The 27432-nt window shown below is 44.7% G+C and overlaps 1 protein-coding gene across 1 annotated transcript in view; it reads right to left on the reverse strand.

The window, feature by feature from the left end:
• Positions 1 to 26890, reverse strand: part of ZNF385B (zinc finger protein 385B) — a 449758-nt gene extending 422868 nt beyond the window's left edge. The window contains exon 1 of the mRNA XM_037849744.1: positions 26304 to 26890. The gene's annotated coding sequence lies outside the window, so the exon portion shown is untranslated. The remainder of the gene's footprint in view (positions 1 to 26303) is intronic.
• Between the last annotated feature and the right edge of the window lie 542 nt (positions 26891 to 27432).

Below are 27432 nucleotides of genomic sequence, written 5' to 3' on the forward strand. Positions count from 1 at the left end.
AATTTAGCATATTGGGTTTCTTGTACAATTTTATTTGAAAAATGACATATGTTCCTAAAAAAAGTTTCAAAATCGTTGGCCCCCTGTGACTCCACCAGATGGCAGTCAAAGCCACCAGGAGCAGGCCTCGCATTCCTCCAGCTGCTCAACACAGACCATGATCCAGATGAAGAAAACCACTGAGACAGAGCACACTGTGCTGCTTAACTTCAGTTTTGCACATGCTATTTCATCTGCTTAGAATGCCCTTCTCGGGATGGGAAGCCACTGAAGGGATCTTTTGTTGGGAAATGTACTCAGATGTGCATTTTCCAAAGAAAGCAGATGAACTGGAGGCCTCTCTAGACTTTGTTGTTGAGGCGCTTCCTTCATGTGCTGTGGAAATCTTTGCCAAGGCTGGGAATCCCTATGATTAACACACATATACACACACGCATGCACACACACACACACAGCTTCCCTAGATGTATCCCCCCCCTCCCCCCCGCCGACAAACACATAAAGTCCTGCCACAGCACTGGGTTCTCTGAAGAAACAAACTATTGGGCCGCACTAACCTTAGAAAATCAGTCTCTTTTCCTATTTTTTCATCTCTCTCTGCTTATCCCTGTCAAAGAACCCTGTGGCTCTTCCCTCTCAGGAGATACTCCCCTCATGGGCCCTCTAGAACACCAAAGCCAGCCTCCCTGTTTGAATGGGCAACTTCTGCTTTCTTCTCTGCAACTCACCCTTCCCCTTAGACAAGGGAAGAGCAGAGGGCTGGCTACCTGCTTGGAAAGGGAAGGGAAAAGCAGATCCAGAGTGAAATATAAACCATAGCTCTGTGAAGCACCCTTCCACCTGTGAATATAGCTCAGTGAATCACCTTTTCACCTGTGCATGCATCACAGTGCATCCCCCTTCCACCTGAGTATACAGCGCAGCAAATTACATTTCTGCCTGTGTATCACAATTACCCTTCCACTTGTACACGTCTCTGTTTATTACTCTTCCATGTGCGTCTGTGTCTCAGCAAATCATTCTTTCTAATTTATACTTTTCTTCAATGATTTTAGATTACTTTAGTGACTATTAAATATACTATTTTTTAAGAAGCCTAATTGGGACACACATTATGTAGAAGCATCTGACTATACAATTCCTATTATCCAAGTTAAATAGGGATAGAGTATGTGACAGAAAGCAGTACCTTTCCAGTAACTGCTTTCTACCTTTTCAAACCTTCATCATGGTTCATTCAGTATTGGAAAATACTGCTATTTCCTCAGGAGAGTCACCATTCATTGTCTTCTCTTCATGCCTTGAGGGCTGTAGCCTTTCTGTTCAATGCCACAACCCATCAGATCACCTCCTCCTCTGCCCGATTTTGCAGCCAGTCTCAAGTCTGCTGCTTGTGTTTCCATCTGTCAAACAATCCATCTTCAACATAGAGGCAAGGCCTAGACGGTGGACTGAGTAAAGAACAGAATGGCAAACCCATTTCTCCCTGGACTTTATCTACTTTGAAGGGAGAAAGGGTCCTAAAAATGTGGAGAATTCCCTGGCAGAGGCTTGCTTCTAGGCTTTGGGAGAGCTCCAACTGGGCCTGCAGCCCTGGGAGACAATGACCCCACATCGCTAATAGCGTTTGCAGCACCTTCCCAGCTACGAGGATTCCTCTTAATCCCAGCAGGAGAGGAGTGAAGTGGCAGCCATTTTGAACAATTTGGTACAACATGCTCATACCCCTTGTTAGAGCAGACTAGTCCAGAAGTGCTATCTGACCCAAGCTTGCCATTTAGATGGAACAAGATATACCTACATAACCTCCTTGAAAATGGACACCAACCTGCTTCATCCATTTGCTCGTTGTAAGACATTTAACCTCTCTTGGCCTGTTTCTTCATCTGTGCAAAGACGAGATAGAACTAGATGATTTTTAAATTTCCCTGCTGCTCTTGCGTTATAGTTTTAGTGATGAAGGTGGGTTCTAGAGTCAACAGGTCTGGATTCAAGATCATGTTCTGTCACTCACTAGTCTTATGACCTAGAAAAGTTCCTCAACTTCTTAAACATAATTTTCTTCATCTGTAAAGTGGGGATAATAATAATGCCCACCTTGTTGTCGTGTGGATAAAATAAGATAACATATGTTAAGTGCTTAAGACACTACCACTCACAGTCTAAGCAACCCATGGCCTATGGCTACTACTGTTGTTTCTATATGGAACCAGATTCAAAACTGAAGGGAAGGAAGGAAGGAAGAAAGGGAGGGAGGGAAGGAAAGAAGGAGGGGGAAGGGAGGGAAGGAGGAGGGAGGAGGGAGGAAACCAAGGGGAGAACACCATAACTGTTCAGTTAAGGAATAATTTGAATAAGAAGATCAATCTATTTGACTCATCATTAGTGCAAAAATGGTGGGGAATATGATTCTCAGTATGATTCTCCAGGTATGCCAAAATGTATAAATGTCTAACTACAGCTAACGAAAGAAGATAACTACTTATCTCAAGTTCTACCATTCTTTGAACTTAAATAATCTAAAAAAGAAAGCTTACTCCAAATACAAATGGCAGTGTGTAAAATCATAACTGTCTCATGAGTGATAAAGTCTATGAACTATTAAACTTAAGGACCCATGTTCTAGATCTATTTATTCCATTGTCTGTCTTCGTAACCTTGTCTGGATGATGTATACAATATACATATGTATGTCCATACACCTGAAATATTCCTTCCTTCTAGAGTTGGGGTCAGGATGCTTGCCACCCAAATACCATACAAGACTAACTATCTGATAAAATGTCCAGAAGCTACCCTAATATCCCTAAATGTGACAATGTTTTAGGAAGCTCAGAAGAATAAACTACAATGACTATTACAAAATTTCTTTCTCTATATAGATACTATTTTCTGACAACGACATACTGACATATTTTACTTAAATATTCAGCCTTATCCCAGTTCAATTCTATAGATGAGTCATGTGATCAGATTGGACACAATACAATAAACTGAAGAAGACTGAAGGAATATAAGACATATAAGATAAACTAAAATAAAATAACCAGGGATTCACAATGTGGCATAATATGATGCCAGCCTCAAGAGATGGAAAATGTTAGAAGTAGACAAGCTGTGGTTAGTGAAAGCAGTTCAACCCAGGTATTTCACCCAGAACAAAAATGTCATTCCACCTATAAAGTCAAGAGTAAAAAGCACTAAAACTGATGGAAACAGGGATCAAAGATAAAGTTTTAACTTAAAGGGCATGTCACATCTGTCATTCATATAAAAGAACTATATGGACCATATACATCAGATATTTCAAACCACATTTGCAAAGATTCTCAGCTCTTGTTCCATTTTCTGGGCTATATGTGTGAAGCAATGTGTGCACAAATGACCCTTTCAGATGGTCACACTAGGAAACTGGCAAGAGTTTCACTATTTGGGGGATTCTAGAGACCTCCTAGGGAATTCAAGAACTAAATCATCCATTATTCCATATTTGCAACTTGATGTCAGATGCCCCAGAATTCAAGGTGATCCTAGTATCTTAGGGCAAAATGAGTTGCTGTAAGGCCATACTATCGTCTGTCCCATTTCAATTATCTTGACACAATCAAAGGTTGTCATGTCATGTGCTGGCAGGACTTTTTCATTTCAAAGATTCTTAGACTACATTCTCTCCACTGGTACATGTGACCATGGTAGGTACTGAATACGTAGTTTTAACTGACTTATGGAGTATCATCTTGGAGTTGCTGATGAATTGCTGACTACCAAAACAGTCATTAAAGTACTTTTATTTCCCAAACATGGTGGTATTCAGTTACCTTTATGTTTTACATTCTAAAGCCATATTCTCGATAAAACATCTAGAATAGCTATTTTCAGAATTTGGAACTTAAGTGATCCAACAGCTTTAGCATTCTCAAGTCATTTCAGAAAAAAGAGGTCCAAGGATTAATTCGTTTTAATCATTCAAGTGTCTAGTCAGGTATGTTGCCTGTACTGTTACATTTGCCATTTGGCACCATATTTTCAAGTGGGAATTTTCTGACATAGTTGGTGATCTTAGTCATTTACCCAGGAGCTAACTAAGAAAGCCTTTAGCTACTTGTCTATTCATTTTAATGTAAACAGTTCCCCTATATGCTTGAAAAACAATTCTGTTTTATTTCACATGTAATGTCCAGGAAGCTGTCCCAAGGCACCTCTGGTATATTTTCCATCAAGAGACCAGTCTCCCAGTGAACCCAGAGGGCCAGATCCTGTGCCAGAAGCTTGGAGCAAGGAAGACCCTCTAGGGGAGGCAGGGAGCTCCACTAGACAACTGTACTTCTCAGACTTTAATGCACAAACAAATCACCTAGAACTTTAAATTGGAGTATAGAACTGGGGTGGGGCCTGAGATTCTGCATTTCTAACAATCTCCCAAGAGCTGCTAATGCCACTGGCTCACAGACCAACTTTGAACAGCTGAGACTGGAGACCACAGAGTCTGGAGCCAATTCTCACTTTGCCACTAGCAAGCTATGTCACTTTGAGCACATTATATAACTTCTCTGTGCTTCAAGTTCCTCCTCTGTAACACTAGACAAGAAATTCAGGGAGATGATGAGAATGTGAAAGAATAAATGCAGGTGAAAGCATTCTGAAAAAGTTTAATGAGCTACCCAATTAATAATCTTTAAAAATCTTTGAAGGAGAGAAAAATAACTCTCACCCCAAAGCAAAGAATTTAGATGATTTTGCTTCTGCTGTGAGGATTTCATTCCTGTTTTTCCAAAAAAACTGTTGCTCTAGGTTCCTGCACTCCAACCAGGCCACAGCTGATAGCCCAGTCTTCAACACAGAGCTACTTCTGAGAGATCCCTGCACTGCACCCTGCCAAGTAGAATGACCCTCTTGAAAACTCTTCCTTCCAAGGCCCCAGGTTCCAGTAACTTATTCTCAAGACACCAAGTTATTGAACTCAACTACAGGGAGGAGTAGGGGTCACCATTCCATGTCGATACAGTTCATAATCTATAGAATTTTCTTGTAATATTTACCTATTGCCACCTGCCTACTTTAAACATGATGAAGGTGAGGGGCAACAAGGATAAATCTCTTGTGGAATATTACAATAATTAGGGGTGGAAACAGGGCTGGAAGCCACATGTTCAGTTCAGTATTATTGCCTCTACTCCACCTTGGAGGAAGTCTTTCTAAATCTTTCTTCTTTCTCCATGCTCCATGCAAGTCACCTGCAGCCACTCTTGGTTTTGTAGCAGCAGATGATGGTGGCATCACATGACCAAAGCAAGTTACTGCTGAACCAGAGGAGAGGGAAAGAACAAGGAAGCAATGGAGACGGATTTCTCACAGATGAAGTGGAAGGTACTGGACTCAAGAAGCATGTGGTTTAAGCAGCAGGCCACTTCTCTTCTGTCCCCTCAGAGGAGACTCAGAGAAGAATAACTGAAATACTCACTGGGCCTACAGCTATACTCCAAAGATGCTCTCATCTATTTTAATCTATTTTAATGCACTTTAAACAAAACACCTTTTTTTAAAGCATACTGCAACAAACAGGCCACCCTATTACTAGAGTAACTGCTTGTCATATGGTTAGGAACAGCATGGATCCATGGCATGGATGACACATAGCTCTAGCAAAGGCAGAGTCTGCAAGTGGTAGAGCATGGCAAGAGGGAAGACCTGGACCAAGGAGGAGGTTTTGCACACGAAAAGACACAGCCCAGACGCAGACTGACTAGGCAAGAAAGAGACATGATGAGTACCAAGCAAAGAATGAATTATGGTGTTGTGTGGAGAGAAATGGGCTCAGGGAAGATTTATTATGCCCCATTTCCCCTCTGCTAGCTGGCTGCACAGAGTCTCATAGGTACAGACTTACTCAGGACTGAAATTTTACATCCAGGGATGTTATCTCAAATAATCTACTTTGGTGAGATGAGAATATCATATCTTGTAAAACTATCATCCCTTTCCAAAAGCCCATATAAAAGTTTACAGGCTATTGAGGTATCTAGCAGTAGCACAAGCTTCTATTACTGGTGATACGGAGACCATGGACTTAGAGATGAACTTATTTTAATAAGAGATTCTACTACGCAGCATGTGCACTTTATTCTTTACAACCTGAACTTCATAAATTTTTATAAGGCATCTATTTATTGTCAGGTTCAGGAGCTGCTGTGTCACTATTGCTCAATCAAAGCTTTTTCAAATAAAGCAATTTTCATCTGGGTGTGATATGTTATATGATATTAAGATATAACTCCACACCTACTTTCAGTGTCTCCTGAGTAACATTCACATCTTCTTTGATGGTGTTTATAATAAATATATTTCCAGCCACTATTAAATAGGTTACTCTTTCAGCCACTGTACGTAGAGGAGCAGAATGTCTCAGTGGGAAGACACCTTGACTACTCTCTATAAATTCTAGATGGGTGAGAACTGATGCTCGAGGACTCAACAAAACCTTAGGAAGGAAACTTCTTCAAGGACTTGTGTGTGGGTATCTGTCAGGGGTTAAAGGAAAGAGGGGGAAAGGGAGAGAAGGGGGCTATTTCCAAATAATAGCAGTTATTATTTTCCATGTGCTTATTATGTTTCTGGCAGGTGAAAAACATTTCATATACATTATCTTTTGGAGATTTTGCTACCCTATGAGATATGTAACATTATGCTCCTTTTACAGAAGAGGAAACTTTAGCATAGAGATGTTTATAATTTGCCCAGGGACATACAACAAGGATACTATCTGGATCTGTCAGACCACAAGAAACACAGCCTTATCCCAATACCAACTCCCCAAAATAATTCTAAGCCCAACATTCCTTCCCTCTTCAGCATCATTACAACTTCTTGGTTATACAGAACACTAAGTGAAGAAAAAAAGACTTCAGGAAAACTTTTAAGGGAGAAGAGATGAAGAATTACAGAATTTAAGACCTGCATGAGCCCATGGAAATTGTCTTAACATGCACCTCATCTTACCGAAAAGAAACAGACTCGCTTGGGTCATAGCGGTAGTTAACAGCAGGAGCAGTATCTTCTCCTCAGCCTACCATTTAGTGCTACCCAAAGGCAGGAGAAGTGGCTTTCTCTTTTCCAATTTTGAGGAATTTTTTCCTTCATTCTCTTCACTACCTGTGAGAGGTTGGTTGAATGTTCCCCCAAAAGACAGGTTCAAATCCTAACCCTCTAGTTGTGTGAATGTGACTTTATTTGGAAGTGGTCTTTAAAGATGTTATTAGTTAAGATGAGGCCAAAGAAGATTAGGGTGGCCTAATCCAATATGACTCGTGTCCTTATAAGAAGGAGAGAAGAGACTCAGACGAGGACACCGGGGAAATGAGACAGGGCAGAGGGCCATACGGAGGTGGAGACAGACACACTCACAAGTGCCAGGGATTGCTGTCCATCGCCAGAGGCCAGCAGAGAGGCATGAAACAGATTCTTCCCTCAGCCTTCAGAGGAAGCATTGCCCCGCCAAAACCTTGATTTCAGACTCCCAGAGTCCAAACCTGTGAGACAACAAATTTCTGCTGTTCTCAGCCACCCAGTCTGCGGTACTGTTACGGCAGCCCTAGTGAACTAAGGCTTCCCTCTTCCCCTGAAAGTAGAATGGATGAGACAGGCATGTGGTTAGGATCGGAAAGGTGGAGTCAGGAGAGAAAGGATGTTCTGGTGTTTTTCCCTTTTGGTTCCTCAGTTTGAGGATAAAAGGTATCCCAGGTATTTCTTTTGAGGCGGGAAGGCCCCGGGGTTGTGGGGCAGAGAGTGGGAGGAGTAATCAAATTTCAGTCCACAAATAAATCAGCATTTCCTATTTGCCAGACACCTCAACAGTCATTTACTTGATCAGCGATTAACTCAAGAAGCCTGTTCTCAAGTTGCTTACATTCTAGTGAGAAAAATCAATACAAGCAAACCATTATTATCTAAAATTGCAAGCACCATAAGAGAAACATAGACAAAGTGATATGGGGACATGAAAAGATTATCAAGGAGTTTGTGTGCAGGGCAGCATGTGGGAAGTCACCACAGATGACCACAGAGCTTGACCCTCATGTGAGGGGCAGGAGAACAATTGCAGAATCTGGCTAAGAAAGGACACTCTGAGGGTTGTGCCTTTTGGCTGTTCAATGAGCCCACAGCAGGTGTTCAATAAATATAATCAGTTTAAAAACTGGAATAATAACTGAAATAACTGTTCCTTCAGGAGACCAGGAGAATCTCTTCCCCTACCCTTTACCCTATATGTTCCCCACCCCTGCCTAATTCCTCAAATTAATTTATCACTAGGGTCGAGAAGGGGACAGACTGTAGTGACTGGCCTAGTTAAGCTTCCACACAATGCAGGAATTTTTTCTACATTGTTTCTAGAGGCAGATCCTCTCAACTATCACACACTTTCAGCTCGAGAGAGCGAAACATTAAGGCTCCGTCCCGCTATTGGACAGTTTGAATCATTAGAAATTTCTTGCTCGTATTGAGTTGAAATCTGCCTCCCTACAGTCCCACTCATTGAATCTGGTTGTGCCTAATGGAACTTCAGAAAATAAACCTCCTTCTTTGTCCACGTGGCATCCCTTCAGCAGTATGCAGGCAGCCATCGTGTCTGTTTTAAAGCTTTTTATCTGGCCACAGACGGAGAGGTGCAGGCCACGTCCTCTTGCTAAATGAGGTTAAAAAACAGTAGCCATGGAGGTGGGGAGAGACTCACAGAGACTCTCTCTGTGTTGTCTTTCATCATGCAAGGCTGCTTAAAACAGCTTTGACCAGTGCTGAAATCATGATCTGGAGCACATGCTTTCTTGTGGTTAAAATAATGTTTGAGAGAAGGAAAGAGCTGGTCCAGTACCAATAGGCCTTTGGAGGGATAAGACCATCCCAATCAATCACAGGCCCTACAGACCACTAGAAATCCATCCCCCAGAGTGCTCCTCAACCAACCGCCATAATCAGACCTATGGGACAGTTCAGATGCTGCTTTTTTAATTTTTTTCTTGATGTTAGAAAATAAGCTTGCCATGTGACCAGCGATTTGCCTCTTCAGAAGAATCGCAAGGTCTAACATTGCTATCTCCTATATGTATAACTCCCTCTCGCATTTAATTTGATGGGGAATATCATGTTCTGGGTAAGCATCCTTTTTGCCAATTACCCACCTTCACCAACCCCTGCTCCTTTCGGTTACCACTGAGCCTTTCCTTATTGCTGAGGAAAGAAGTTGACATCTATGAGGGCTGAATCAGACTGAACCTAGGGTTCAAATATAATGCAACCCTACAAGAAGGAGATGCTAAATCTTTGGCCTGTATGCCTCCTTACTCCCAATTACTGCCTGAGCTTTCATAGATAACAAAGAATAAATAACAGGATAGAAAACTATTGCTGGATTAAAAAATGATCAATGATCAGAGTTAGAGTTGTTCGTGACATAATGCTTAATAATTTTAACATAATTTTTGTTCACTATTGTATATAGCAACATTATAAAATCTATAATTTGTATTTTAAATGGGTCTATTGAAGTACACACCTTGAAGACTCAAGAATTGCTACACATATAAATAATTTCTCTGGCTAAAATTCTTGATAATTCAAAAACATAATTCCAAGAAGTCAAATATTTCTACAGATCAGACTGCCTTTCACCCACGCCAGCCAAGAGTACATTACACTCTTTCTTTTTCAATACAAGAGGAAGACAACAGATCTGAGCACTTGTGAAATTCTTGACAAATTTAAACATTGCTTATGTAAGCTATACATAGTGAGGCAAGAAAGACTTCAAGGATTTGAAAGGGCTTAAAGGGGTCTTTCTGCTAGGACAGCAGCAGTTTGAATGAGTACCATCACATCTGTACACTCGGCACAGTAATTTCAGTCCCTGCCTGGCAGCTGTGGAAGAGGGGAAGACAGGAAGAGACCAAAGAGAAAGAAGCCTGTCGTTTCCCACCATAAAACCATAAGGACAGGACAAATGGCTGTTTGCAGCTTGCTGAGAAGGAGCAGAACAGAGACATGAGAAGGAAAAGACACTGCTGACATTATGTTATCATGGGGGTCTCAGAACCAGCCATGTACTCAATGTGGTTACCAAAAGCACTGGGGTTGGCTGAACCCATGAATCATGCAGGACAAGGCACAACTCCAGAACTCCAGAGAGAACTGGTTAGAAAACCCCAGCCAGGCACAATTATCACCTGGGGAGCCAGGAAAAAATGCTGGCTCCAAGTCTCACCTCCTAAAATCTTTTTAGATACTGAGGCAGGTGACCAATGGTCCACACTGCCACAGAAAAGAACCACAGAGGACTAAACCTGAGAGTAAAGACAAGTAGTCAATGAGAATACAGTCTGGTTCTCCCTAATACACCCACAATAGCCTCCACATGGGCGAATTTCAGAGCCACTTAGGGAAGGAGTGCCCTGTGACTAATGTAGTATGGGGGAACTGAGCTCATCATACTTGACTTGACTTCATTGAGAACCACAAGTAATTGTGATGTGCTCTCCCAGTTAAGAACTAGCTTAACTAGAACTTAAATCAGAGTTGCTCTAAGTGTGGTCTGCCCATCACTTTGCATACTTATAAAATATTTAGTTTCCTAGGTCCCACCTCAGACTTGGTGAGTCAAGATCTTTAAGGGAAAAGTCTAGAAATTTGAATTTTTAGCAGGCTCCCAATGATTCTTCTACATGCTAAATTAAAGCCCAAGAATTACTATACTTAGAGATGTTTTTAGGACCAACCCAATGAACCCCAAGCATGGGAACAAAGAGAATGCCATGGAAAAGAGGAAGAAAACTAAGATCTTAACTTTCACAATCGGAATCATGACGATTTTATCCTTTGGAAGTACGACTGACCAAAAAGAACGGTACATACAGTAACAAGTAAGTGTATAAGGACTTGAACTCTTCAGTAATCCTGCCTACAGTTCACCAATTGTATTATTTTCTTGCCAATTACTTTTTCTAAATTCCAACTTAGAAAATCCCACTCAGATGCTAAAATAAAGATCTGTAAACACAAGAGGATCTATAGGTGACTATTTGTGCTGGTTTGAATCTATTATGTCCTCCTCAAAAGCCATGCTATTTAATGCCATCTTGTGGGGGCAGACTTATTAGCCTTTTGATTACGGTGGGACATTTGATTAGGTTGTTTCCATGGAGATGTGACCCACCCAACTGTAGGTGAGACCTTTTAATTAGATCAGCTCCTTGGAGGTGTGACCCCGCCCAATTAAGGGTCTTAATCAGATCACTGGAGTCCTTTAAGAAAGCATGGAGAGAAGGAGCTCAGTGATGCTGAGAGACATTTTGAAGAGAAGCTAAGATATATAATCCAGAGTTTCTCCCCACAAGAACTTAAGAGCTGACCCAGACCCAGAAACTTGGAGACGCAGACAGAAAGACATGGAAATGCTAAACTAAAAGATGAAGCCCTAAGTTTGCCCCAGAAAAGCTGAGAGAGGATTCCCAGACACTTAGAGAGAAATGCCCCAAGAGAATTAAGCAGAAAGCTAAGAGAAGCTAAGAGAGACAGAAGCCCAGAGACATTTTGGAGAAAGCCATTTTGAAACGCAACCTGAGAGCAAAGGACCAGCAGATATCAGCCACGTGCCTTCCCAGCTGATAGATGTGTTCTGGACACCATCCGCCTTTCTTCAGTGAAGCTCTAGCAAACCAGAACACTATTCAGTGCCATTCAGGTGCCTGAGAAGAGACTGCTCTTGTATGAATCTGCCCTGTTTACCCAGACCCTGGCTGCATAAGCTGCTTCTATACCTGAATCTCTGATTTGGGTCACTTCCAAGCATTCCAGACTTACACATGCATACCCAGTTCAGGAAGCACACTCATGCAGAAACTACACATTAAGGCACTTGGTCTTTCTAAAAATCCTACAGCCCACATTATATATTTTGTTAGTAAAAATTCACCTGTGCATCACATGGTTTCAAATTCTCAAGAGTCCTTGGAGTACTTAAAATTCCATACTTCTATTCTCCCTTTCATTTCATTGTTCTCCTAAAGTAAACAAGGAAAGGTAGACGAAAAACATAGAAAATATATAATTGAAAAATGCAGAGTAAGTTTCAAACTGAAGGCTCAAAAATCAGGAGTTGCAAAAGTTCTCTTGGCAAAGAAATCAGTGTGCCATTGAGGTATTCAATATTAATAATCAAACTGTACCATGTATAATAAATAGATACCTTTATTAGTACTCTAGGTGCCAAGGACTTTGCTAAGTACGTTATGTGTATTCTCATTTTATCTGATAACAATCCCACGAAAGTTTCTCTCTTTGTCTCTTAAACTTGGAAAACTAAGACACAAAAAGATTAGATAACTTGGTCAAAACCAGACAGCTAATAAATGGAAGAGCTGGAATTTGCATCCACAAAATCTAACTCCAGAGCCTCAACTCAACCGTTAGGCTATATTACATACCATTTTCAGTGGTGCAACATATATAGGGATGAGATGTGTTTAATCATCAGCATTTCCAGATAGTATTTAAGAACAGGTGCAATCATCAATTTATTTCAATAAAAATATTCCATATACATAAAATCAAAATGTTTGTGCTTATATGCAATTATGTTGTTGTATGTTGTACACAAACAATGGCATGGTATGCTTTATATTCTTATTCTAAGCATTAGATTTTTCATAAGCTAATACCTCTTCCTACTTCTGCAAGTTTTTCCACCTCCAAAGTAAGTATCAAATCTAAGACCTTCAGAGTCCACACAATTTCTATGTAAAGTTTAAATTCTAGTGTTCATATTAGGAGGTTTTCTACCCTTACCTGTAATGTTTAATTTCCCTAAGTTCAAATTTCAAATATTCTAGATTCTCTGGGTTTCATCTGCCTAATTTATCAATGAGGATTTTGCACAAAGATTCCTTTCAACTCTAAAGACACAGTGATTTACCGATTCTCTTTAACAGAATGGAAATAAATTCCATATCCCTATCTAACATTTCACAGAAATAGCAATCTTTCAAGCCTGATATAAATGAGAATCTGAACCCTGGTTTGCAACCAGTATGAACCCACCAAGAGTCCAGGCTGTTTGTTTACAAAAACCTTATTTAATAGACTACCACACCACTTTAACTAGTACACATCAAAACTCACGGCTATCTGTAGAATTTTGCACAATTTTAACACAAGCATAGTGAAGCAAAGATTTAGAATGTGAGCAGCCACATTCCGGATTAGGCCTAGTAGACAAGCTGCAGCCTGCCCTTGAGTTCCCCCCGCCCATCGAGTGGTGCAAAGATGGCGCCCACATCCTGCTTCCGCTTTGTGATGTATGTGACAACCCTCTGTATTCACCAATCATGCTTGTATGCGTGGCGTTTGCCCATTGGATATACGTAAGGTTTATAAGAAAGTTCCCGGGCAGAGCTCGGGGAGACAGCCCACAAGGAGCCGTACCTGACGGCCGCATCGAGGTTGTTCTCCCCCGAGGCGCCTCGTCCCGGGTGGAACCTGTAAAGATGATGATTGCCTAGTTCCAATAAAAGTTTATCTGCTTCACCACTGTGGGTCCCGAGTGATCACAAGTGCTCCGGGTAAGATACTGTCCGTGCCCTCTCTCCCCCTGTCTCTCTGTTCCCCATCGCCGGCCCAGGCGGGGCGGCGGAGAAGCGCCGGACAAGTGGTGGCCCGTACGGGGAACCTCATTCGCGTTCCCCTCGCCCCGACGGAGACGTGCTCCCGGGATCCGTGGTTTGACCTCCGCGACTGATCACCGCGAGAAGGTAAGCACCCCCTTTCCATACGAGGACTAGGGCCCGTGGGCGTTCAGGTAGCCCCGGGGACTCGGAAGAGCTCTCCGAGTGATTACAAGACAGTGCCGGCTGCAAGCATGGGGCAGTCCGGGAGTTCACCCCTACTAACCCCCTTAAAGACCCTTTTGAAACAGTGGGGTATCTCAGTTAAGAGAAGCTCTCTCCAGCGATTTTTTGATGATGTGGCCACTTTTGCCCCCTGGTTTCCTTGTTCCGGCAGCCTTAATCTGCCCTCGTGGATGAAACTTGGTCATGACATAGACCGAGCGCGCCAAACGGGTGTTTGTTTGGACCCGATTCTAGTCCCAATATGGGAGACTGTTCGTGCAGTACTTGAGTTAGAATCAGCCACTGGCCTAACTACGCCCACTGCCTTGTTGCAGGCGCGACATGCACTCCAAGAGGCTCAGTCTGTTTCGTCTGCGGAGGGCTCCCATAAGGGCAAGCCGCCGGAGTCGGATGCTAGTTCTGATAATTCTGACTCAGGATCTGAGAGTGAGGCAGACGAAGGGCCGGAAGCGCCTCCGCTGATTGATCTAGAGGGACCTCCTGTTTCACCCACGCAGCCCTCCGCCCCACCACCAACGGCTGCTGCGCCCCTGAGGATGCACCTGCATCCGGTGGACGGTTTCGGTGGTTCCGTAAAGGGCCCGTATAGAGAGCTCCCTCTAGCGGTCATGCCGAGTAGATACCCTGGCCCTCCCGTGCAATGCCCAGAATCCCCACCCGATTACGCGGATCCTCCGCACCCTTCACCCAATAGGAGGCATTTTTGGAGGTGGAGCCTTTTCACCACATTCAGACCTTTTGGCGTTCTGGGCGGCTACCGACCGCTGCTCAATGAACCCGAACCAGCCTCCGAGATGTTCCCAGTCATTATCAATCAGCAAGCTCGTAATCATGAACCCTATGATTACAAGCTCTTGAAGGAGCTGAGGCAAGCCGTCCATCAGTACGGCCCTAACGCCCCTTACACCCTGAATATGGTTGAAAACCTCTCCGCCCTAAATCATACACCTGCAGATATCCTTCAGCTGGCTCGCTCTTGCTTGCCTCCTGGCAGGTTTATCGATTGGAAGGCGTGGTTTGAGGAGTTAGCTGAGGAACAAGCCGCAAGAAACGCTGTGGCAAGGCACGGCGGGTGGAATGCGGATATGCTTTTAGGGAAAGGTGCTCACGCCCAGAATCAGACAGGATACCCCCAGGAGGTTTATGCCCAAATTTTTCGCTGTTTCATAGGGGCTTGGAAAAAATTGACAGGGGAAGGAGAGGCGCAGGCTTCGCTTAGCGGCATACACCAGGGTCCCACAGAACCTTTTGTAGATTTTGTAGCGAAAATGCAGACTGCGGCTGAGAGGATTTTCTCAGATCCAATGGTTGCAGAAACTGTGGTTAAGCAGATGATTTTTGAGCAATGCAATAAGGAGTGCAAGGTTATCCTGGCACAGAATAAGGGAAAGAGCTTGACAGAGTGGGTTCGGCTTTGCAGGGACGCTGGCAGCCCGTTAACTAATGCGGGGCTGGCTGCTATGTTAGCCAGCTCCTTACAAGTAAACACAAAGGACCCCAGAGCTTTAGAGGTAAAGCCAAAAAGATGCTATGGCTGTGGCCAGCCCGGTCATTTTAAGAGAGACTGCCCCAATAAAGATCAACCGCCTGCAGTTCAGCACCTCCGCGGGCCACGTGCAGTCACTAGGCTGTGTGGCCGCTGCCACAAGGGGCCTCACCGCGCCGAGGACTGTAAGTCAGTCTTCAATGCGCAAGGAGTACGCCTTTCTGGTCGTCCTGAGCAAGATTCAAAAAACGGGCAGGGGGGGTCCACCCTTGCGGTGGGCCCCCAAACACACCAACGGACGATGCGGCCCCCATCCAGACCCGCGCATCTCCCGGATCAGCAGGATTGGACCTCCGTGCCACCTCCGGGCTCGTACTAACCCCAGCTATGGGAGTCCAATTGGTGGGGACCTCTTTCAGGGGGCCCCTTCCAGTAGGAACCGTGGGGCTTATATTAGGGAGAGCATCCATAGCGTTAAGAGGATTAACAATTGTGCCAGGTGTTGTAGACTCAGATTTCACGGGTAATGTCCAGGTTATGGTGCAGTCTCTGCAGGGCACTCTGGTCATTGCAGAGGGCGATAGGTTGGCACAGCTTCTGCTCTTGCCCAGCCTGCATTCAGTCTTTCCAAGCAAGCCAGGACAGAGGGGGAATAAAAGATTTGGGTCCTCCGGAGAAGTTTTTGAGGGTCTTCAGATGTCCCTAGAGTCTCGACCCATGCTGACTCTTAAAGTACAAGGCCGAGCCTTCCTAGGTCTGTTAGATACCGGAGCAGATAGGTCGATTATAAGACAGCAAGATTGGCCCCCCGCTTGGCCAATGAACCAAGCGGAAGACACCCTCAGAGGGATCGGCCAAATCTCAGCGCCCATGGTGAGTGCCACTACTCTCCATTGGGAGGATGAGGAAGGACATCAGGGCAGTTTCCAGCCTTATGTGCTGGCCCTGCCTGTTTCATTATGGGGAAGAGATATTCTAGCTCAAATGGATGTAACCCTAACCACAGGCTACTCTCCAACTTCTAAACAGTTGCTGAATAGAATGGGATATGTCCCGGGCAGGGGGCTGGGAGCCTCCTTGCAAGGGCGCGTGAAGCCCATTCAGGCTGACTCAAACCCTGGCAGACAAGGCCTGGGTTTTTCCTAGGGGCCACTGAGGGTAAATACCCACCTACACCTATAAAGTTAACCTGGAAAGCTAAGGTTCCAGTCTGGGTACCTCAGTGGCCCTTGCCTCAGGAGAAACTTTCAGCATTGCACGCCTTAGTGTCAGATCAGTTGGAGAAGGGGCACATCGTTCCTTCCACGTCTCCCTGGAACACCCCTATCTTTGTCATTAAGAAAAAATCAGGTGCGTGGAGGCTATTACATGATCTGAGGGCCATCAATAGTTGCATGGAGCCTCTAGGACCTGTCCAGATGGGGTTGCCCCTCCTCTCAACTCTGCCAGAGCGGTGGCCTATTGTAGTCATAGACATTAGAGATTGCTTCTTTTCTATCCCACTTCACCCCGAGGATACCTCAAAATTTGCTTTCACAGTGCCCTCCCTAAATCAGGGGGAGCCCTGCCGTCGTTTTGAATGGACGGTTCTGCCTCAAGGTATGGCTAATAGCCCTACTATGTGTCAGCTGTACGTGGCCGAAAAACTAGTCAGTACCCGTCAGCTTTTTCCCCATGTGAGGATCCTCCATTACATGGATGACATCCTGTTGACCCATGGAAAGGTAGACCTCCTCAAGACCGCATTAGCACATTTAATTCTAACACTCCGAGAGGCCAACTTAGTAGTGGCCCCGGAAAAAATACAAATGACCGAGCTTGTCACCTTTTTGGGAGCAAGACTCACCCCTACCCACATTTCACCCCAGAAGGTTACACTCAGAGTAGATAGGATTCATACCCTAAATGATATGCAGAAGCTTATGGGGGACATAACCTGGATCCGCCCGTATTTGAAATTACCCAATGCAGATTTAATGCCCTTATTCGACTTGCTGAAAGGGGACCCGGATCTAACCTCGCCTAGACACCTCACCCCTGCGGCGAAGCAGTCCTTGTACCGAGTAGAGCGAGCGCTCAGCAATGCTGCATTGAAAAGAGTGAACCCCAACGAACCCTTTGATGTCTGCCTTCTACCGACAGACTCACAGCCCACCGCGGTGCTGTGGCAGCAAGGACCATTACTCTGGATCCACCCCGGAGTTTCCCCTAAAAAGATCTTAGAGCATTATCCCACTGCAGTCGCCGAACTGGCCCTACAAGCCATTAGACAGGCGGTGCAACATTTTGGTCTGCAGCCCAAAAACCTCAGGGTGCCTTACTCTTCTCAGCAACTTGAGGTGCTTACTGGGTGTATAGATCAATGGGCCATTCTCCGATGCACCTTTTCGGGATGTATCAATAATCAGTACCCCAAAGACCCCCTTCTACAGTTTGTCACCCGACACCCGGTGATTTTTCCCAGGGTCACGTCGCCTAGACCAATTAAGGGCGCCCTCACTGTGTACACTGATGGTTCCAGCTCCGGTGTAGGAGCATATTGTGTGGAAGGAGATGCTCCCAAAACTGTTCTTTTTCAGCCACTCAAACCTCAGTGGGTCGAACTGCAGGTCGTCTCCACGGTTTTGAAAGAGTTTCCAGACCCCCTGAATATTGTCTCTGATTCCATCTATGTTGTTAATTCTCTGCAAATTTTGGAAGTCGTGGGCATTATAAAGGGTTCCTCCACAGTAAGCACCTTCTTTCTCGAGCTTCAGAAGGCGATTCTCGCGAGACAGCACCCCTTTCATATAGTTCATGTTAGGGCTCATACGGGCTTACCTGGCCCCATGGCACACGGTAACCATTTAGTGGACATGGCTACTCGGCAGCCGCATGTTTTTCCCGTGCTGACACCATACCAACAAGCCCGCGAATTCCACAGCAGGTTCCACATTAATGCGGGTACCCTGGCTAGGCGATTCAGTATACCACGAGCAATAGCTAGGGACATAGTCCGCGCCTGCGGAAGTTGTGCTACTCTTAGGGCTATCCCCTCAATAGGGGTAAACCCTAAAGGACTCGTCCCGGGAGACATTTGGCAGATGGATGTTACTCATTTTGCCGAGTTTGGTAGGGTCAAGTACTTGCATGTGTCAATTGATACCTGTTCTCAGGTGATGTTTGCCTCTGCCGAGACAGGGGAAAAGGTCCATCAGGTTATTGCGCATTGCCTTGCAGCTTGGGCAACGTGGGGCAAGCCAAAAACTTTGAAAACAGACAATGGACCGGCTTACGTCAGCAAGGCTTTCCAAAAATTTTGTGATGTTATGGAAGTTCACCTAAAACATGGCATCCCATACAACCCTCAGGGGCAGGGTATCATCGAGAGAGCGCATAGAACCATTAAAGAATTATTACAAAAGCAAAAGGGGGGAATAGGTCATGGTCTGTCCCCCAGGGCCCAATTGTCTGCCGCCCTATTTACATACAATTATTTAAATGAAAACGCATCAACCATGACGCCTGCCCTACAACATACCACCCCAGGTCCTCCGCATAGAGGCCTGGTCCGTTGGAGGGATGTTCTGTCGGGGCAATGGAAAGGTCCTGACCCAGTGCTCAGCTGGGCCAGAGGCTCTGTTTGTGTCTTTCCCCAGGAACCAGGACGCCAACCAGTGTGGGTACCGGAGAGATTGGTGAGAACCGTGCAGTCGCCTGAGAACACCAAAGAACTGCAGCCTGACGGGTCGTTAAACCCCCAACGTGACCTGTTGGATCCAGTCCTCAACTCGCGTGATGAGCGGTCAAATGATGTCGACGGTGTCGACCACTCCCCAGCAGACCGGGAAGAGGGCCAGGAATATTGACCTTTTTTCCCTCCTGGTTCTCTTGGCCTAATCTGACCAACTGGGTTCTTCTTGCTGTGGGGTTATTAGTAGGTTTGATCATTGTTAAGAGTTTGCTGGAGCGTTTGTTTCAAAGACAACAGCAATTACGTGTTACCGCCATGATGGCCATGTCCTCTGCCTGTAACCCTCCTGATGACTATAGTCCCTCTGCCCAGCACCCATCCCAACCACTCGAAGCGGGGCATTTGGGGGCAAGGTTCGCAGCTAAGTATTTGGCAAAATCCCGGATATAAATAATCGGCACCAGTGGTCCTATTTTTGTCTCAGGTAGATCTCTTGGGCAGAGTCCTAGTTGTGGCCAGACGGGACCCCTGCCATTGCACAGAGACACCTAGTGACGCCCTCGACACTGGCTACCGTTCTCCTAACCCTCTTGTCCCCCAGTTGCGAGACTGAGTACTGCAAGGAGAGCCACATGGTTTCCAGCTCATGGGCTCTCCGGTCTCTATATGAAGTGAGCATTCTGGTCGGTGCCAGAGGCCCCGCCGCAGTATGGCCGGGACCTAGTCCAGACTCCCCAAAGCACCAAAACATACGTTGTGGGCCATCTAGGTCCACGGGAGCACATTCATCACTGGAGACACTGGGGCATCAAAATAAAAACAAAAAGGGGGAGATGTGAGCAGCCACATTCCGGATTAGGCCTAGTAGACAAGCTGCAGCCTGCCCTTGAGTTCCCCCCGCCCATCGAGTGGTGCAAAGATGGCGCCCACATCCTGCTTCCGCTTTGTGATGTATGTGACAACCCTCTGTATTCACCAATCATGCTTGTATGCGTGGCGTTTGCCCATTGGATATACGTAAGGTTTATAAGAAAGTTCCCGGGCAGAGCTCGGGGAGACAGCCCACAAGGAGCCGTACCTGACGGCCGCATCGAGGTTGTTCTCCCCCGAGGCGCCTCGTCCCGGGTGGAACCTGTAAAGATGATGATTGCCTAGTTCCAATAAAAGTTTATCTGCTTCACCACTGTGGGTCCCGAGTGATCACAAGTGCTCCGGGTAAGATACTGTCCGTGCCCTCTCTCCCCCTGTCTCTCTGTTCCCCATCGCCGGCCCAGGCGGGGCGGCGGAGAAGCGCCGGACATTAGAAGAATTAGCTGATTATCTTTCACAATGGGCCTTTTCCTATCAGAGCTCAAAAGTGCTTTTTAAATTTTATGGCATTTTCTTAATTGCATTATTTTAAAACATATACATCCAGTATGGAAAATAAACACTACATTGTTAGTGAAGATTTAACTGAAAAGTACTCTTCCTGATCAAAAATTAAATAATGCAGAAATGAAACTTTTTATTCCAAGAGAAAAAGGTGTAAAACAGTAGCCATCTGCAGTTCTTTCACATGCAAAGGACATCAGCATAATAACTGTGGATATTCATGAGTGGGTGCCTATAGCAGGCTCCCTGGAATTACACAGAACCCCTTTTATTTATTTTCAGATGCTTATAGAAAACAAAATGAGATATGACCCCTCAGTTAATATTGGTTGAGTCCATTTCTCCAATCATTGTTTTGCTGATGCAATGATAACAGGATAGCAAAATGACTATTCCAGAATCTCAGCCTGCATAGGACAGGATAGCTCTATGTGTCTGCTTTTCTTTTTTATTTTTAAATTAGATTTTCCATTATAAACTCAGAAATGTAAATATTTAGCACATTCATATTTATTTCCAAAATAAAATACTCTCAGACCCATGAATTTCAATCCTTTTTATTTGTTGATGATAGAACTGTCTTTATTAAAGAACTAAATCATTTTTCATAATATAGGTATGAAAGCCTGGCCATCTTTTTGTATCAGTTTATATTTATTTTAATCCACTCTGCTATTTATGAGATCATAGAGTTGTTATGGCACCAAATGGATCAAAAATAAAAGGGTGCCTGGTTTTTATTCATATATATTCTACCTTCTAAATTTTCACTGACTTCCAAAAACCCTGCCCATAAATTTATTTTCAAACTGATTATACTGTGCCAAATGTCTTGAATGGCTGAACAGAGGGTATTAATTCTGCTAAGGCAAAATGATCCTTATCTGATTCAGGAGATGATAAAGTCCTGAAAGTATGATTGTTAAAACCACTATTATTTCTTATACCACATTGTGAACAATACCCCACCACTGGCTCTACAAACATTATCTCATATAATCCTCATAACAACCAAGTCAACCCATTTCACAGATGAAGAAACTGAGGCCCAACAAAGTTAATCCAGGGCTGAGAATGACTGGATTAGAGGACACCAAGGAATAGTCGTTGTCTTCCTTCCTTAAGAAAAATGACTATTCCTCCAACTATTGCTAGAACAACAAGAAAGTCCAAATTATTCATCTGTGTCAGGAACCTGAAACAGACTGTAGCTACCTGCATCACTAGATGATCCTTGTTTCCTCTCCTAATGTGCTCCTTTTTCCCACCGTGAAGATCTCTCATGGATGGAATCTTAGACCAAAGAAGTTCTGTAATCTACACCCTCCCTCTACAAGCGAGGAGTCCAGAAAAGAAAAAGCTTTGCTCATATCTCACACTAACAGTAAAGATGGGAAGAGAGCGTAGGTCTCCTGTGCCCTATTTCAGTGCTCCTCTAACTGAAAAATTTTGGAAGCAATAAGAAAACAGAAGGGGCAGGGAGTCAACTAAGGCACCTGAAGACAATTTCAAGGACCAAAGCAAGAAAAGAAAAAAGAAAAGAAAAGAAAAGAAAAGGAAAGGAAAGGAAAGGAAAGGAAAGAAAAACAAAACCTCAGAGCAGAGTGAGAAAGAACAGCCACAATCTGCAAATAACGGGAAAATGAGCGGGAATATATAATGAAGAGGGAGAACTAGCAAGTGAAATGATGTAGCATTAAGGTAAGGAAAAATTATCAGGCAGAGAAGCAGGGGCCACCAAAACCCCCAAACCTGTTAAGTTTTACCTATTACCTTACTACTCAAAGTGTGGTTCAAGGATCAGCTATTTCAACATCACCTGGGAACTTGTTAGAAATGGAGAATCTCGAGTCCCACCCCAACCTGTTGAACCAGAATCTGCTTTTTAATAAGATCTCCTTGTGATTTATAGGCACATTAAATTTTGAGAAGCACTGGCTCCATTATAAAAAACCAAACTGGATTTAAAAAAGCAAAACAGCTATTACAGAAGTTGGGACTAGAGAACTGGATAGAATTCAACCTAATTAAATTATTGTTGATGCCCTATGACACGCCGGACTCTTAGCTGTGTATTTCAGGAAATGGAAAGCCTGAGGTTAGGCATGTTTGCTGAGGTGACTGCAGGGCAGAAAGAAGGAGGGAAGCCTAGAAATATGAGGAAGCCGTGACACGTGCTCCAAGAGGCAGTCAAGCAAAATGTATCAGGGTTTGGAGGAGCAAAAGTCAGAGTTCAGAGGTGATCAGCAAGCATGTAGCAAGTGTGCAGTTATAACTTTGAAAGATGGAAGTGACTACAGGGAAGAGAAAGGCAGAGGGAAAAGCATAAGCAAATATGCAGAACTCAGAGGCCTGCAGTTTATTGAGCAAATGCGGCCTTCAGCCCAGAGCAGTGGTTTTCAAACTGTTTCAGGGAGACTCATGACTCAGTGGTGATGGCCTCAGAGACTACTAAGGCTAGTGAGGGGAGGCCGGTGGGATTGCTGAGGCCCCCTTTCAACCACATAAGATTATATTTCTAAAAGGGGTTCCACTATTAAAAAATAAAACTTGAGAAATATCACTGCACCAGTACATGAAGTGCAAGAGAAAGTATCTCCTAGAGCCATGCCTAGCATGGAGTAAGCAATTCAAATATTCATGGAATAAGTTAATAAAAGGATGAATGCATAAATAAATGAGATCAAAGTAAAAAATGCAGAGCTTCTTGGGGGCTTGAATATAGAGGGGGTGAAATGTTAGAAGAGAGGTTTGTATGTCATTTGATAGGGTCACAGGGAAAAAGTTAGAGAGTAACTGAGCTTGGTTCTACTCCAGGAAGCTTATTCTGCTTCCTGAACAAGTGTAAAATGGATTAGAAAAAAGAGAGAGGAAATTATTAATCAAGAAGCCATCATGGTAGTCTCCAGAAAGAGCAAGAGAGTCTGAATGAAATTGGTCACTGTAGGAAAAGAAAGATGGAGAAACAGGCTTCACAAGACATCATGGAGATAAAGTCAACGGGATCTGTCAGTGAATGGCATACGGAAAATCAAAGATATTAGGAAGGCCCTGGGTGACTGGGAGAAATATGGAAATTGACAGAGAGAGTTAGTCCTCTACATTTAAGGAGAATGATGTTGCTTGGAGTTTAGATCTATTAGATTTGAGGAACCAGAAGGCAATATATCAAGCCACCTCTTAGGTGGTTCAAAATGTTAATATGGGAAAAAAAATGTTAATATGGAATTTAGGAGGGAAAACAGAGCTAGCAAATGTAACTTCAGGAAGAAATAATCTAGCACTAATAAAAGAACACCACTGAATAAAAAGTAAAATGCAAAGGAGCAAAGAGTCTCAAGAGAAATCCCCAGATTTTTTTTGAAAAATGAAAAAGAGGTAAAAAAGACCTCATTAAGACATATGGGGTGCAGAGACAGGGGTGGGGGAGGTGGCAAAATAAAGATGGTGAAATCGTGGGGGTGGGTGGAGCACAATTAAAAAAAATAGAGGCAAATAAGAAGCAGTGGGAAGCTGGGACAAACAGACAAACACTGTTCTTTAGATCTTCAAAGACATGGGATCTTACAGGAGAAGCAGAAAGCCTATTTTTCTATTTCTTTCTGTGAACAAAGATTTTCACAAATGAAGCAGTCACTCCTGTGAGAAATTAGTTAATTGTTCATGTTTTTAATGTCAATTGCTGCTGCTAAAAATCAAGCAATGGCCTAATAGATTCGAATTCTGCTGGCAGAAAAGGAAAAAGGGGTCAGTTCAAGAACTTAAGAGCCTCCCTTCTTCCATGGTCCTCAACACCACATGACATTATTCTATTTAACCTTTTGGAGTGGTTTTTATTTTGAAGTTTTTTTTTTTTTGTTTTGTTTTTCTCTTTGAGTCAAGTCACTATCCTGAGAAAAAGAGACACTGTGACAGATCCTCATATAATAGTTACACTTCGAAAACTTATCCTCCAAAGTCTGACAGGTCTCACTAATTAGCCATGATTGGGTGACAAGTACCAATGACAGTTCTTTCTCTAGTTCAACTGAAGAGGAAGATACCTTCATTGATTTCCCTTCTGCCTCAGTTCAAAAAGGGTACATTAAATTTATTGTTTTCTTTTTGCTCTGTGAATCTGAATATTGTTAAAATATCAACATTGCTTTCCTTAATATTGATGCCACTTAATGGCATTAAACTTCTATAAAGAGATGATTATTTACATAATGTAAAATAATGCCTGACAAATGAAGCACACAAGGAATTATATCACAAAACATTTATATCACCAGGTTGATTCCAGAGAAGACAGCAATTTTTCCTTTGTTAGGAGAAATTACCTTCCCAAAAGCATTTTCCTACCAGTGCATCCAAGAGAGGTCAAGGAGATCTGCAAGAACAGCTATTTGATTAGTGGTTTTCATCCCAAGCTTCCTCAAATCACTTTTGGAAATGGTAGGAGTACAAATATAAATCCACAAATACCTGATCTGTGGGAATATACAAGCTGAACTACAACCAGCAATTTGACCAAATAAACATTTTTTCACCTTAAAGACCTCAAGTAACAATAGAACTAGCAATGCAATAGAACTAGAATTTTGCATTCTAAAGGCATTTATCTGTCACAAGGAAGGGGCAGCAGATACCCAATGCACATAGGCATCAAAATAAGATAAAAAGCACTCTGTAAACTGGTGAAATTGGACCCTGAAATATTAAAGGGAACTCATTCAAGCCAAAACCTTCAACTTTATCTAAGATGTGGCTTATTGACTTTGTGAAAAGCCTTCTTTTTAATTTGATAAATGTATTTCCTGCAAACTTCATATAGTGTGCAGAAGCTGCCAGTTTCCAAGCTTTAAGCTGACCCTAGAATACAAATTAAACGATTTGTTTCTTCTCTCACAGCATCTTTTGCTACATCTTGACAAAGTTTCACCTTGGTGTGATGCTTCTCAACAAAGCAAAACCAGAGAAACGGAAACCTCATTTCTGTATGAAAATAAAGACAACCTCCCAACTCAAGAAGTAGAGAGCATTCCAAAACTGTTTTTTCTTTATACTGATTGGAAGTGGAGGGAGCAGGGGCTTGTTGGCAATTTATTTCCTTTGGAGGACCCCTAACCCTTCCCATCCAGGTTCACTATAAAAACTGTCCTCCAGAGCCTAGGGAAGCAGTCAGGGAAGCAGCGTCCTGCCAGCTCTCCCTCCTCCCCACGGGCCCCCGCACATAACAGTGTCGAAGCAGATGGTCCTCCCCCTCCCCTTCTCCTCGTCCCTTCCGCAGTCCCACAGTGTTCTCCCACCCTGCGCCAATACCTTCACCCAGAGCTTGGTAGCCGAGACAGCCCCTAGGTGCTCAGTGCATTTGCAAACTTTGGGCATCTTCATCTTGCCTCACCGCGCTCATCTCCCCTTCCTTCAACTGCAGCACCCTCCTGGGACCCTAAGCCTCGACTGCTACCCTCCTCCCACACCTTTGTCCCCAAACTGCCCATGTCCCTGTAATGAAGATGCCAAAACCCAAACTTCCCAGCCCAGCTGCAGCAGCTAACCACAGGGGGGGCTCTCCTTGTCTCTCCCCCTTTTCCAACCTCCCTTCCCGGCCTTGGGAAGTGGAGTCCACAAAAGGGACTCCTCCGCACCTCCCCCCCCCCCGCCTTCCAATTTCTACGTCTAAACGCCCGGGATTCGTAGGCGCCTTGCTTCTTCTGCTCCTCTACAAGTGGGACCGCGGGACAAAGTGCAAACTCTATCGAGAGGGGCGCTCGAAGCCATTGCCTCCGGCAGCACGCCCAGGTGCCCGCTTACCCTGCGGTGGCGGACGGGGGTCAGGTGGGAAGGCGGCGCCCGCCCTGGGGGCGCCGGGCTGGGCTGGACGCCCGGAGCTTACCTCCGCGCGCTAGCCCCGGGCTCATGGGGCAGCGGCTCCTTCAGCAGGGAAGCTGTTGCTCCTGCGGCTGCGGCGATCCCGCCGGGGTTGCGTTGGGGCTTTGCGCAGACGCTCTCCTGCGATCTGCTGCAGCGCGGACCGTGGCGGCGGCTATAACTCGGCCCGGTGCGGCCCAGAAACCGTCCAACTCTTGAGCGCGCGGAGGTGAGGCTCCCGGCAGCGGCCCACGCGCTTGCGCGCCCGGCCTCGCCCAGGTGTGAGGCGTGTGCTCAGAGCCCGCTGTGCGCGCCCGACTCGGTGCTGCGCTGCGGCCAGGACCAGCAGTCCGCCGGGCCCCCGGCCAGGCCGAGGACCCCGGGTCTGAACGCGCAAACGCTACTCGCTCGCGCCGAAGCTGGCGACGGCTTACCAGGCAGGGACCTGCGAAGCACACACACCAGAGCGAATGAGGCGGGACTGTTCGGAGGCTCGTTGACACTGCAGAGTCTCCCGCAGCATCGCTGCCGTTAAATCCCGCCTTTCAAGGCGTGCGCGCCCAGCGGGAGAGAGGAGGCTCAGCCCCGACGAGGGGCTCTAGCGCGGCGCTCCCGGGATCAGGTCCCTGAAAAATTTCTTGGCAACGGCCGAGAGTTCTTAAAGCCGGGTGCCAACCAGGCGGCGCAGGGAGGCGGATGTTTCAAATATTAGTCAAGCCAGAGTGAAAACTCTCTTCTTAGAGATCGTCAGACCAATTGTTTGTTTTTCCTCTTTGACCAGTACTGGGCTCCCAGACCACACGAATCAGCCTCGGCATTTTTGGCGGAGCCGGGAAGGCCCGCAGCGAGGAAGGCGTCGCAAACTCGCGGTGGATCTGAAAGACGTGTGGGTGGGGGGCTCATTTTCCTCTGAATTTCTTTCCCGTGTTTATTTGATTTCAAAACTAAAACATGTCATCGGTCTCCCTGATATAGGGCACTTTCTGAAAATAGTGCACACATAGCCAAGGTGCTGGGTTTTGAAAGGAAGAGCGCCTGGAAAGAAAATATTTAAAGGGATAGGAAAAATAATTTTAAACGAGCAGTTTTCTGAGATTACATCTTTCAAGAGAAGTTCAAGAGTAATAAATGACAAGAAAGCTGTGTTGTACAGC

This window comes from Choloepus didactylus, chromosome 9 (assembly GCF_015220235.1).
Source record: "Choloepus didactylus isolate mChoDid1 chromosome 9, mChoDid1.pri, whole genome shotgun sequence".
Classification (NCBI taxonomy): domain Eukaryota; kingdom Metazoa; phylum Chordata; class Mammalia; order Pilosa; family Megalonychidae; genus Choloepus; species Choloepus didactylus.